General features: G+C 35.8%; 1 pseudogene; it reads left to right on the top strand.

Annotated features, from left to right (window-relative positions):
* Window positions 1-1944: 1944 nt before the first annotated feature.
* Window positions 1945-13152, top strand: part of LOC137224144 (trifunctional enzyme subunit beta, mitochondrial-like) — a 94133-nt pseudogene continuing 82925 nt past the window's right edge.

Here is a 13152-nt window from a genome sequence, read left to right as displayed (position 1 = left end):
ATTGAGTTGGAGACCTCTGGGACAGCTTTTGCCATTTGATATTACATGGGGCTGGGAGGGCTCTGGTGGACCAATGTCCTGAATTCAGCTCTCCCACCTCAGAGGCTCAAGCCTGACACCCGGCCAGAGGACCAGGACCCTGTCAGCCACATGGCTCAGAAGAAAAGGGAGAAAAAGAAAGAAAGAAAGAAAGAAAAAACAAATAAATAAAATAAAATATAGTATTAAAAATATAGTTATTAAAAAAGAAAAAATATTAAAAATAAAAAGTAATAAAAAGAAAGAAAGAAGAGTGCAATCAAACTTAAAAACAAATCCACTAATGATACCAAGGTCTAAAGAGTATACAAAAACAAAAAAAAAGGACAGTCAGAACCATAGGACAACTGACAAAAGCAAAGCTATACAGACAAAATCACAGAAAGAAGCATACACATACACACCAACAAGAAAAGAAAAAAGGAAAAAGAAAAAAAAATATATGTATAAAAAAGGAAGAGAGCAACGAAATCAATAAACAAATCTACCAATGATAATAAGCTCTAAATACTAAACTAAGATAAACATAAAACCAGAAACAAATTAGATGCAGAAAGCAAACCCCAAGTCTATAGTTGCTCCCAAAGTCCACTGCCTCAGTTTTGGGATGATTTGTTGTCTATTCAGGTATTCCACAGACGCAGGGTACATCAAGTTGATTGCGGAGATTTAATCTGCTGCTCCTGAGGCTGCTGGGCGAAATTTCCCTTTCTCTTCTTTGTTCACACAGCTCCTCGCGTTCAGCTTTGGATTGGGCCCTGCATCTGCATGTAGGTCTCCTGAGGGCATCTGTTCCCTGCCTTTTGGGAAGTCTGAGGTCTTGTACCAGTGTTCAGTAGGTGTTCTGTAGGAGTTGTTCCACATGTAGATGTAGTTTTGATGTATTTGTGGGGAGGAAGGTGATTGCCACGTCTCACTCCTCCACCATCTTTAAGGCCTCTGGGCTGAAATAGGGACTTTTAACATTTGGGAGTTAAGACTAATGAGACTATGGATAATTTTTCACAAAATTTAAGAATTAAACTTCATAGATACAGAGTTAGTGCAAGTTCATTTGCACAAATCAATTTCTCTTCACAGGGGAGTTCTGTTTTAATAGCAACTCCTAGATACTCAGAATTTTAATACTGGCCTATGAATTTAAATAAAAAAAATAATCATTAAATTATTAAAATTTAATATAGAATTTTAATACTGACATAGTAGTATCTTCTATGTTTTAATTTCTCATTTATTTCATACATGTTTATTGCAGATGTGACATATTCAAATGCCTAAAGGATCCAGGCAGTTGACTCACAACATTGAAATTGTTGTAAGAAAAACCATGGGAATCTCTGACTGTGAAAAACTAGACAAACGACAGAAGATCTGTTGAGGGTGAGGAAGAAGTTGGTCTTTGCAGATAGTATCTGGGAACATGGCTAGGACTAGTGTCTTTCAGATTTTTTTTTCTGAGAAGCCAGATTATTGTGTAGAATTTCCCAAATATTAAATATTTATTCAAAATAAAATTTAAATACTGTGCTGACCCAACATAAAAATTCTACAGGTCAGATCTTGCCCAAGGACGAGAAGTTTGCTATTTCAGGTTGGAAAAAGTCTACTAAAGAATAAAAAAAAAAATGCTAGGCTTTGGGATATGAAGATAATTAGGATTTTTTTTTGTTTTGGTCTTTCAAGACGTTCATAGACTTAGTAAGGGAGATTAAGCCCACCCCTAATGACTACACTTGCAGGACCAAGTCAAGAGTACAAATGTAGGCACCCAGTGTGTCCTCTTCTCTTCCCCCCAGTCCTTGCACCTTCCCTCACTAAAAGAAGGATCTTAGCCCTCACATCCAAGCTCTATCCACAACCCCTTAGGCAATTACAGAAGTCTAGGTCCACCATTAGGGCCTAGCGATGAGCACAGTAGCAGTAAATCAGCTCTGTGTAGTGTTGGGGAAAAGGACTATGGAGGAACTAGAGATAATTCCAGGGTCTAAGTTCCATGGTGAAGGAGGGGGGAAACAACAGGTTCCAGGTAAGCATGTCTCCTTGGCCCCTACAGTTTACTCACTTTGGAAAGGGTGATGGCCAGTGGAAGGCAAAATGGGGGTCTCTAAAGCATGCTATAGAGAGCAGGTTCACAATGGCTGACTGTAAGGATTGTACTTAGGGAGAACAACATGAAAACACATATTTTAGGCATTGGGTGATACTTATCCTTTGTTCTCAGCTATATGGCTAAAGAGGTTTATTCCCTGTGTAACGTACTTTGTGGCCACTTAGTCTCTTAACAAAATAGTCTGTGTGTACTTGAACTTAGGAAAGCCTGTATAATCAGCTTTTCATATCTAAGTTAAATGAGTAACCTGCTGCATTGTAAAGAAGAATTATTTATTTTGCTCATAAAATATCCTGTTAAGAAAGAAGCTCATGAATGTCTTTTACAGAGGACACAATTACAAATACTTTCTCTATTGGGTTTCTTGCCTCTCTATGTTAAAGCAGTCAACTCAATAACATGCAGCACTTCAAAGTCATAAAATACCATATTCAGAGCCATAGTTTTTAAATGTTAAATTTTTATTACCTCCTATATGTAAGTCGCAGGTATTATGTTTTTGTACTCTTTAGAAAAGAGGTTTTCAGTAAGATATTAAGGAAAGAAAGAAAGAAAGAAAGAAGAAAGAAAGAAAGAAAGAAAGAAAGAAAAGAAGAAGAGAGAGGAGGAAAGGGAGGGAGTGAAGAAGGAAAGAAAAGAGAAAGAGAGACAAAGACAGAAAGGGAGGGAGGGAGGGAAGGAGGGAGAGAGGAAGAAAGGAAGGAAGGAAGAAAGGAAGGAAGAAAAAAACAAACTAATATTCTTTAAAAACAAGAGGATGCTTTTAGGGTTGTTTGAAAACCTAGTTTGGACATAATTTCATAAGAGGACCACAGCTCTCCATTCCCAATGTTAATGGCTTGTTAGTCCACAAGAAAGACAGTACAATAGCAAAGTGAGGTGCACTGGTTAAGCATCTCCAATACATTAGTAATAAAATCTGAGCAGCTGTTCTAAAACTTGGAAATTTTCAAGCACAGTCAGAAGCACAGGTCCACAAAAGAGCACTCTAATATCACACGGAATAATTTTAATAGTTTTTTTCATGCTCAATGCACTGAGCATCCTCATTTCAGGGCTAAATAGCAGCCATAAAGGCAGCAAAGTTGTGATAAAAATGGATAATGAAGTTTATTCGCCAGTATTTTTCTGTTCATTTTAGAGTTATATTGTTCATAAACACTGAAGCATTGGTATATTTGAAAGATTATTTTGATGAGTATATGAACACACAAAAAGCCTGAACTTAAAGTTTTAATTATTAATATATGTATGTTGTCCCACATGGGTGTGCTAAGCAGAATTATGATCACAAGTACTTGTAGAAGCTGAAATACACAGATAAATTTAGTGAATATAAATGATATTTAGAAACAACTTAAAGTTCAAATGTCAATGAAACAGTTCTTAAGGAATTTATGAGCATATGTTAGATACAAGAAATATACAGAAAACTTGGTTTTCCATGCTTGAAAAATTGAACTTCTTGTTTATTTAGATTATTTCAGGAAGTCCACAGGGGAAAATCCCCCTGTAATAAAACCTTGAAATCAAAAATTAGATTATGTAGGTTAGACTATCCAGAGAGGACCAAAAATGATTTCTATCCTATAAGATATTCTATTTTCTAGTTATTCCGATTTTTTAAAAGCTGTAATATTGAGAACTCTCAACTGGAGCTATGATAATAGAGCTTTTTGACCACAGAAGTAGCTGAGACTAAACATAGGAAGATATAAGTGACAAACAGAACAGTGTTCTTAACAAATATAAAACCAATTTTAAAATGGCATAGGTAAAATTCAAGTACAACCTTGCATAATGTTTTACGTTGACTGTTAATTTTTTTCTTCTAGGCCAATAATCATTTTCATTAATTAATGAGATACCTTAAATTTCTATATCAGTTACTAATAGTATATGAATAATTATGGGATAGTCCCTCTAAAAGTATTGCTTGCTTTCATCTATGTTTCTTCATTTTTTCTGTCATTGAGAATAATTACAAACTCGTTAAATACAATTTTATAGTTTAAGGTGCCTAGCAAATTTTACTGTCAAATATTTGGAAATGAATAGCTTATTTCTTTAAGTGCTTCCAGACACTGCTATACATTTTTCCTTGCAGAGTATGTTGATGTAGCACATTGTCATTTTGTTTACAAATAAACCATAAAAATAAAAGCCTGAAAATGTGGAAATTGCATGTAGAGTAGAAGCTTCCATGATCACCTTCTAATTAAGCAGTTTGCTGGATTCCAAACCTATTTCCTCTTTTCTGTCTGTAATATGTTTACTAATAAGTATGCCTTCGGAACACTGATGACTACTAGGTTACTTATGAAGAGTTCCTTGGCACTTGTAGTCAATATGAGTTGAGTGCCTACCAAGAGTCCACTGAGGTTATTCTCAACTCCCTCATGCCAGATAAAACTGTGAAAGGTACTAGGTCATTTAGTTAAGCATTACACCATTTGCTAATATCTGTGTGCCAAAGAAATTCTGTGCACGTGTATGTGTGTGTGTGTGTGTGTGTGTGTGTGTGTGTGTGTGTGTTTACATGAAAACTATGTCTAATGCTTTGGAAAAACTCAGTACAAAGAAATTAGTTTTAAAATGCTGTTAAATTAGCTTGTGGTTATTACAACTCTAAAATATTGGAGGAAATGATAAAATTTTTTAAAATCTGCATTCATATTTCATTAGGACTTGATTTAAAAAATTTTTGGTTTTGTTTTATTTCTTCTATTTAATTTCTCACCTCTCTTAATTAAAAAAAAAAACCTTACAAACACTGAAATCACACTGAATTACAAATATGAGGAGAACACCGATCTACAGACACATTTTCAAAAAAAAACCTTGGTTCTATTTAAAAATATTTGCCAGACTGCATATTAAAATGATTTAAGCTAAATATCATTGCAAGAATATGCATGCACACTTTTTTAAAAATTCAAACTTTTTGTCACTATTTCAATTCCAGTGGCTTCAGGATAAAATGACTTATTCTCTGTGCTCTTCTTTGGGGTCATTCTAATGCAGGCATATAAAATGCACTTTTTGAAAGATGAATAATAAGAATTTAATTTAATTTAATTTAATTTGCTCATAGTAACTTTCTAAAAGACAGGATAACTCCCAAATTAATGTATTAACTCACATATGCACAAGTAATCGTTCAGAAAAGCTTAACTGTGAAAAGATACCTCTACTGGGTTTAATAGAATCATGCTCTTATGTTATCTTTCTGCAAACCAATGTTCATTTTGACTATATTTGTTCATCTATCTATTCAACTACTTTATTACTGTCAAGCAGATACCTCACCTAAAACAAATTAGCTCCTCAGTTCAGAGATTTCATTCATTTGCATTTACAAGGATTTGGGCAGGGACAAGATCCACTGTCCAGTTAGACACATAGAGTGAATAAGTTGGTGGATTCAACAAGGGATCAGGGGAACTTCTGAGTAAGATAAATATATGAACAGGTTCTCTAACTTCCTTTCCAAAACCAGAATTAAATGATCAAAGAAAAGAAAAGGAAAAAAAAAGAAAAACCTCTATGCCTGTATAAATGTGAAAATCAAAAAAGGCCGCCACTTCTTACACCAAGCCCCTAGGAATTTTGCCCTATTAGATCAGGTTTAAAAAGACCATAAAGAGGAACCTCAAACTTTTTTTCAAAAGAAAGCAGGAAGTATGCAGAGAAAAGCCTAGCAGAGCCTGTACAAAATGTCTTTAATTGGAGAGAATTAAAGCCTCTGGGAAAATGGGGGATACTCTAAATAATTTTCCACTGAACATGAGACAGCATCTGTGGAAGCCATGAGAATATGCCACAGAGAATATAACTGATTGATGGCCCATTTGCTGCTTTTCCAGATTCATCACCACTATCATATTATGGTCATCCTTTCCAAATACTTCTCCCCATCAATGACTGTGCAGAGAGGTGGTCCTAATGCAGTTCTGTTCCTGTGAGACATGAGACTCCTCCAACTAGAGATTTTGGCTCAAGGACTCCCCTTCATCCTGGCTGAACCTGCTTTGGAGCTCTGTTGCAGACTACCTGGCCCCCTTCCCTCTCTCTCTTCTTCACTGATGTAAAACCTACACGGTATCCGAAGGCTCTCTTTGCCTCCTTTGATTTCCTGATAGTTGTCCTTGATTGTCATTTCCAAATACACATCCGTTGCATGTGTAATCTCATCTTTGTTTCTGTTTCTCAGAAGATCCACGATTTGTCTACAAAACAGGCAACAGGATAGGGATTTGGGACTGGCTCACTCACCACCAGGCAGGCAAGAAGATGCCATTCTGACTAGTATGTGGTCATTGAGAGTCCCTAGTAAAAAGTGATGGGCAAATTACTAGAGTTAACGTGTCCCAGGGTGACCTGAGAAAACCTGTTAATGTAGGGAAATGCTCCTTCAGGTGCAATTTTTGAAGCATTTTGAAAGATACGGGGTACCTGTGACTACAAGGACAGTGGAATTGACTGGTTACTCTTATGCTGAATTGATGCCTGTTGAGGAACTTTAACAAAAGGTTATTAGCTAAATATGAGGCCTCTTATCTCCTGCGATGAAAGCAGACACAGCAGACAGAAAGACCCGAGGAACTGATAGAGCCATGGAGTTCCAGAGACATTTATATATGAAATTTAAATGTTCAGCCAAACAGGTATGTCGTGCTAATATCAAGGCCATGGTTGGGAATTTCTGGGATGCTGAAACATGAAATGGGGAAATCAGTAGGGATGTTCTGTTCTGAATAATCCCTCTGAGCCTTCAGATCTTTTAGAAGTAAAAAAGTAAGCTCTAGTAAAAGCTAGAGCACATCCAGTGTTGGTAGCTACTGCAGAGGCATCTCCCTATTAACAGGTATTCCAAAGAAGGCTCCCCACCTCCTCTGATTGCCAAGACAATAGCTAGTGTTAAATCCCACCACAACACTGCACAGGACATGCTGGGCCTCATACTGGAGGAAAGACATCATTCACCAAAAGAGCTACAAGAATTAGCTAGCATGCTCCCATAGGAACTTGGGAAGTACCAATGGGACTGGAGTTTGAGAATGCTGTATCAAGAGGGGGCAAATGTAAGATTGCATTAAGCAAGAATTCACTGATTTGAGGTCACCTTTTTGGGGACATCTGTCAAGTACATCAGTGGATGGATAAAACTCTTTATTAGAGTGGCCCTTAGAAATCTAGAGAAAAAGATGTCCCAAGTGAGTGCAATTGAAAGAATAAAGAGGCTGAAGGAAGTGGGAATGCTGGAGGGAAAATGCTATGTAAGTCCAGATAAACCACTAGAGAACTATGTTCCACAGGAGGCCCAAATGCAAAATTCACCAGAACCACTACGAAGTTCAGTGGTGGAACTCCTGTGAAGACCAAGATGACGGGAAGACAGGAATTCAGAGATGGAATTGTTAATATTCATAAGAATGACAAGGTCATCAAAGTAATAGAAGCCTGGGTAGTAAAAGTTTTAACACTAGAAACCAGCAGGCCACAATCATGATAAAGACAAGCAAACTTGCCCACAGGAAGTTGTGGAAATGGTTGATAGAGCACAGATGAAGTCCCTAGGAGCAACAAGCATACAGCCAACAAGAATCTACTAAGCATGTATAACCAGAAAGAGGAAAGAATGTAGGAGCAGTAGACTAAGGGAAGCCATCTCAATAAAAAGCTACGGTTCCTCATTAAGTTCTCAAATTTTAGATCCAGAAACCATGAACTAAAGAGAAGTATGTGTCTCTGGGAGGCAGTCACCCATAGTAATGTGGCAAATATAAACTCTAACGACTAGTCCTTTCCTCAAAGTAATCTATGATCTTTTACTCAGGTGACTATACTCAAGAGAAAGCATAATACTGAGACATTTCAGATTATTGTGCATAGGTTCTGAGTTGACATTGATACCTAGAGCTCCAAAACATCATACCAGGCCCACTGGTAAAGTGGGAGCTTATGGGATAAAGTAACAAATGGAATCTTTGCTCATATTGGAACCATGGGTCCATGGATCCACCCAAGAGTTATTTCTCCAGTCACTGAATATATAGTTGAAATTGATATACTTGGCAATTTGCTTAAACCTCAGATTGGTTCCCTGATGTGTGGATTAAGAGCTATCTCTCTATGGAAAACCAAATAGAAACCACTGAAACAGCCCTCCCTAGTCAAAATAATAAATCATATAAAATATGGCATGAACAAGGATAACGACAGAGATTAGTATCACCATTTGTATTATTTGCTAGGGCTGCCATAACAAAACACCACAGACTGAGTGGCTTAAACAACAGAAATTTATTGTTCCACAGTTTGGGAAGCTAAAAGTCTAAGTTCAAGATGTCAGCTGGTTTGGTTTCTTTTGAGACCTCTCTCCTTGACCTGCAGATGGCTACCTTCTCACTATATTCTCACATGGTCTTTCCTTTGTGTACTTAATCTCTGTGTCTTCATCTCCTCTTCTTATAAAGATAACAGTCATATTAGGTTAGGGCCCACCTTATAATCTAATTTTACCTTGTTATCTCTTTAAATCCATATCCAAATACAGTCACATTCTGGAGTACTGGGTGACAGGGATTCAACATATGAATTTTGGGGTGACATTTATATGGTGCGTTATCTTAAAAGACATTGATGCGTGGGTTAGGAAACCAGGGGGTAGAAGCAGAGGAGACCCTGCTAGCCATCATTCCCAATTACCCATTGAGGAATTTTGTGCTTCCGTGTTCCCACAACTGTGGACCTCCAAAGATTGAAGGTCTTAGCCCCCAAAAAGAACACACGCTTACAACAGAATATTGCCAAGATCTCTTTGAGCTCTTTGTGTCCAAGGACCAAAAATTAAAAGAGAAATCACCATCATGACTGCCTTAGCACAATGATGGCAGGAGGAAACATGCAAGGAACCCAGGTGATCCACTCTAGTACTTCTTGTACCCATTATAACCGTAAATGGACAAAGATAACAACCTTGGTTTTAAAAGGGCATCATTAGCATGAGCCCAAACACATCAGAAATGAATGTTTGGGTCCCAGCACCAGGAAATCTACCAAGATCTACCAAAGTGATGAGGATGAGAATTTTGGAAAGATAGTTTAGGAGAAATAGGATAAATACCAGTCGTGACCCAGAGATCAAATGCAGTGAAAGAGGCTATAGTTTGTTCCATTAGACTCGCTCTTCTATGTTTCTTTTCAAGAAGAGAGGTCATAGAAACTAGGAAGCTACTGCATAAATCTACATAGAGAAGTAGATCTGTGCAACAAAAGGCTTGGGTTGTAGTGCCTGTGAAAAGCCCCAGCAGCCACCTTTTGGGAGTTATAATCACTTTCTCACAGAGGCCTCACTTCCCCTGGCCTCATTCCAGTGAGTGGTGACTGAGCATGGCAGTGGGAACAATGCAGGCCCATTCCTGCAAGATGTGGAATTCTTCCAATAGGTGACTGTGACTTTGGCTTGAGGACTCCCTTATTTTGGCCAAAATGTTCATAAAACTATGTTACAATCTGAGCTTCTTCTTCGCCAATTTTAATTACCTCACTCTCCTTCACAAATGTCAGAACTGCATCACAGACTAAAGGCTCTCTCCAGCCTCAATTGCTTGTTCCTCTTTAATCTTTAAAAGCACTTCTCTCCAATACTTCTCTTGTAAGTCTACACCTATGTTTGTATCTGCTTTTATCTGAGCTCACACATCTTAGAAGCTACCATTGGAACACCGAGCATTGTAAAATCAGCTGCTTCCTACTAAAATAAAATGCTCCTAGTTTTATTTGAGATCACACTAAATCTATAGATCAATTTAGGAAGAATTTTGTTTGGATATTTAAATCAACAAAACACAAAAACACTTTTTTGAAACACTCAGGTCAAAGAAGAAGAGGATTATTTTGAAAATATTAATATGAACACCATGTTTCAAAATATATGGCATATAACATACTTTGTAAGCAGAGGAATATTAACAGCAAATTTTGTATTACTATATAAAATGAAAAAACTGAGTATTAAAATCAATAACCTAGAAAACTAATTAATGAACTTAATGATAGTGGGACAAAAGAAAGTAATAAAAAATGAGAGCAGCGTTAATAAAAATTAAGATATGAACTGTAGAATTCATTTTAAAAATCAAGATCTGTTTGCTTGAAATGGTCAGTAAAATACACAGATCTCTAGGTGGCATAATAGAGAAAACAACACTTTCCTGCTTGAGGCTCCACTCAAAGCTGGCTGCCTTCCTCATCACCTTTTATAAGGGTTGGAGTAGTATTACTAGGTGTGGATGTGTTGTGCCTGCAGACACTGTGTAGAACCATATATTTAACTATAAATAAATTGTACGTGTAATTCTACAGTAACAAATGATGAAAGGAGTAGATTGTTTTATATAAAATATATACCAACAGTTTATATTGTCTCAAGGAAAACTCAAAAATAACTAAAACAATAAAAATAAAATTAGAGAAAGTTTTCAGAAATATTACTATAATTAAAAGTGACGATTACCGCCAATTTTAACAGCATAATACTTTAACATCTGAAGAAACATTTGACTGCTGTTACAGAAGCACAACTTAGAAAAGATGAAAAGCTTCCCATGTTATGTTCACAATTGCTAACAAACCTGTAAAAAATAACAATATGAAATCTATAGCCTAAGCAAATTTATCAATATTGAGGCATAACTCTTTTTTTAATTACTTTTTAAATTTTTATACAATTTTTATAAGTTACTTTCTATTTACAGTTATTACAAAATATTGGCTATATTCTCTGTGTTGTACAGTACATCCTTCAGCCTCTCTTACACCCAATAGTTTGTATCTTCCACTACCCTACCCCTATGTGAGGCAGAACTCTTAATAAAATAATAAATTAAATCCCATCATGTATTTTTAAAAATGGGATTGACTTTATTACAGGAAAACATGGATGAATAACAAAAAATGACTTCACATAATTAATGGAAATACTTGTAAATAAAGAAAAATAACATTTTGTATCAAAATAAGTGGAAAATAATATAGCATATTAAAATAAATGGAAATTTAAGATTCCATTCTGGATTTTAAAATATAGATAACTTTGAAAAACAAAAAAAGCTGGAAAATTTTTACATAAATTTTACTGAGCTTGATGACATCTCTTCAATGGAGATTTATACAGTAATTTAAAAATATTAATTTGATATAAAAGTCAAGTAAACATATTTATAAATAGAAATTAACAAAGGAGGCCTTTAAACCATCAGAAAAAAATAAACAGAAAAATGAACTTTCAAAAAGTATGCAGATTATTCAAATTTTGAGCTCTACCCTACATCATACACCAGGGTACATTTCAAATATATTAAAGGAGCAAAAATTTAAAATGAGGTAAGAATATACAATGGAGAAAAGACAGCCTCTTCAATAAGTGGTGCTGGGAAAACTGGATAGCTACATGTAAAAGAATGAAATTAGAACACACCCTAACACCATACACAAAAATAAACTCAAAATGGATTAAAGACCTGAATGTAAGGCCAGAAACTATAAAACTTTTAGAGGAAAACACAGGCAGAACACTCTTTGACATAAATCACAGCAGGATCTTTTTTGACCCACCTCCGAGAGTAATAAAAATGAACAAATGGAATCTAATTCAACTTAAAAGCTTTTGCACAGCAAAGGAAACCATAAACAAGATGAAAAGACATCCCTCAGAATGGGAGAAAATATTTGCAAATGAAGCAACTGACAAAGGATTAATCTCCAAAATACACAAACAACTCATGCAGTTCAATACCAAAAAAACAAACAACCCAATCAAAAACTGGGTGGAAGACCTAAATAGATATTTCTTCAAAGAAGACATACAGATGGATAACAAACACATGAAAAGATGCTCAACATCACTAATTATTAGAGAAATGCAAATCAAAACTACAATGAGATATCACCTCACACCAGTCAGAATGGCCGTCATTAAAAAAATCTACAAACAATAAATGCTGCAGAGGGTGTGGAGAAAAGGGAACCCTCTTGCACTGTTGGTGGGAATGTAAATTGGTACAGCCACTATAGAGAACAGTATGGAGGTTCCTTAAAAAACGAAAAATACAATTACCATATGACCCAGAAATCCCACTACTGGGCATATACCCTGAGAAAACCATAATTCAAAAAGACACATGCAACCCAGTGTTCATTGCAGCACTCTTTACAATAGCTAGAACATGGAAGCAACCTAAATGTCCATCAACAGAGGAATGGATAAAGAAGATGTGGTACATATATACAATGGAATATTACTCAGCCATTAAAAGGAACAAAATTGGGTCAACTGTAGAGACATAGATGGACCTAGAGACTGTCATACAGAGTGAAGCAAGTCCGAAAGAGAAAAACAAATATCACATATTAATGCATATATGTGGAATCTAGAAAAATGGTATTGATGATCTTATCTGAAATACAGAAATAGAGACACAGACGTAGAGAACAAAATGTATGGATACCAAGGGGTAAAGGTGGGGGAGTGGGATGAATTGAGAGATTGGGATTGACATATATATAGTATTGATACTATGTATACAGTAGTTAACTAATGAGAACCCAGTGTATAGCTCAGGGAGCTCTACTCAGTGTTCTGTGGTGACCTAAATGGGAAGGAAATCCAAAAAAGAGGGGATATATGCACACATATACTTTATCCACTTTGCTGTACAGTAGGAACTAACACAACATTGTAAAGCAACTATACCCCAATAAAAATTAATTTTTTAAAAATAAAAAATAAATTTTAAAAATTAAAATTTTAAAAATTAAAGAAACAAATGCTAAATTAAACAACAGGAAATATAAATTATAACATGCAGGTATCTGGTCTTCAGACAGAAAGGGGCTTTCAAAATTGGATATAAATGAAAATATACCATCAAATAATAATTGATAGAAATCAACATGCGAAGCTTTCAATGTGAATTAAAAATTAACATAAGCATTAA

The sequence above is a fragment of the Pseudorca crassidens genome, chromosome 4, assembly GCF_039906515.1.
Source record: "Pseudorca crassidens isolate mPseCra1 chromosome 4, mPseCra1.hap1, whole genome shotgun sequence".
In the NCBI taxonomy this organism is placed as follows: domain Eukaryota; kingdom Metazoa; phylum Chordata; class Mammalia; order Artiodactyla; family Delphinidae; genus Pseudorca; species Pseudorca crassidens.
Note: the sequence above shows the minus strand (reverse complement) of the source record. Positions and strands in the feature narration are given on the sequence as shown.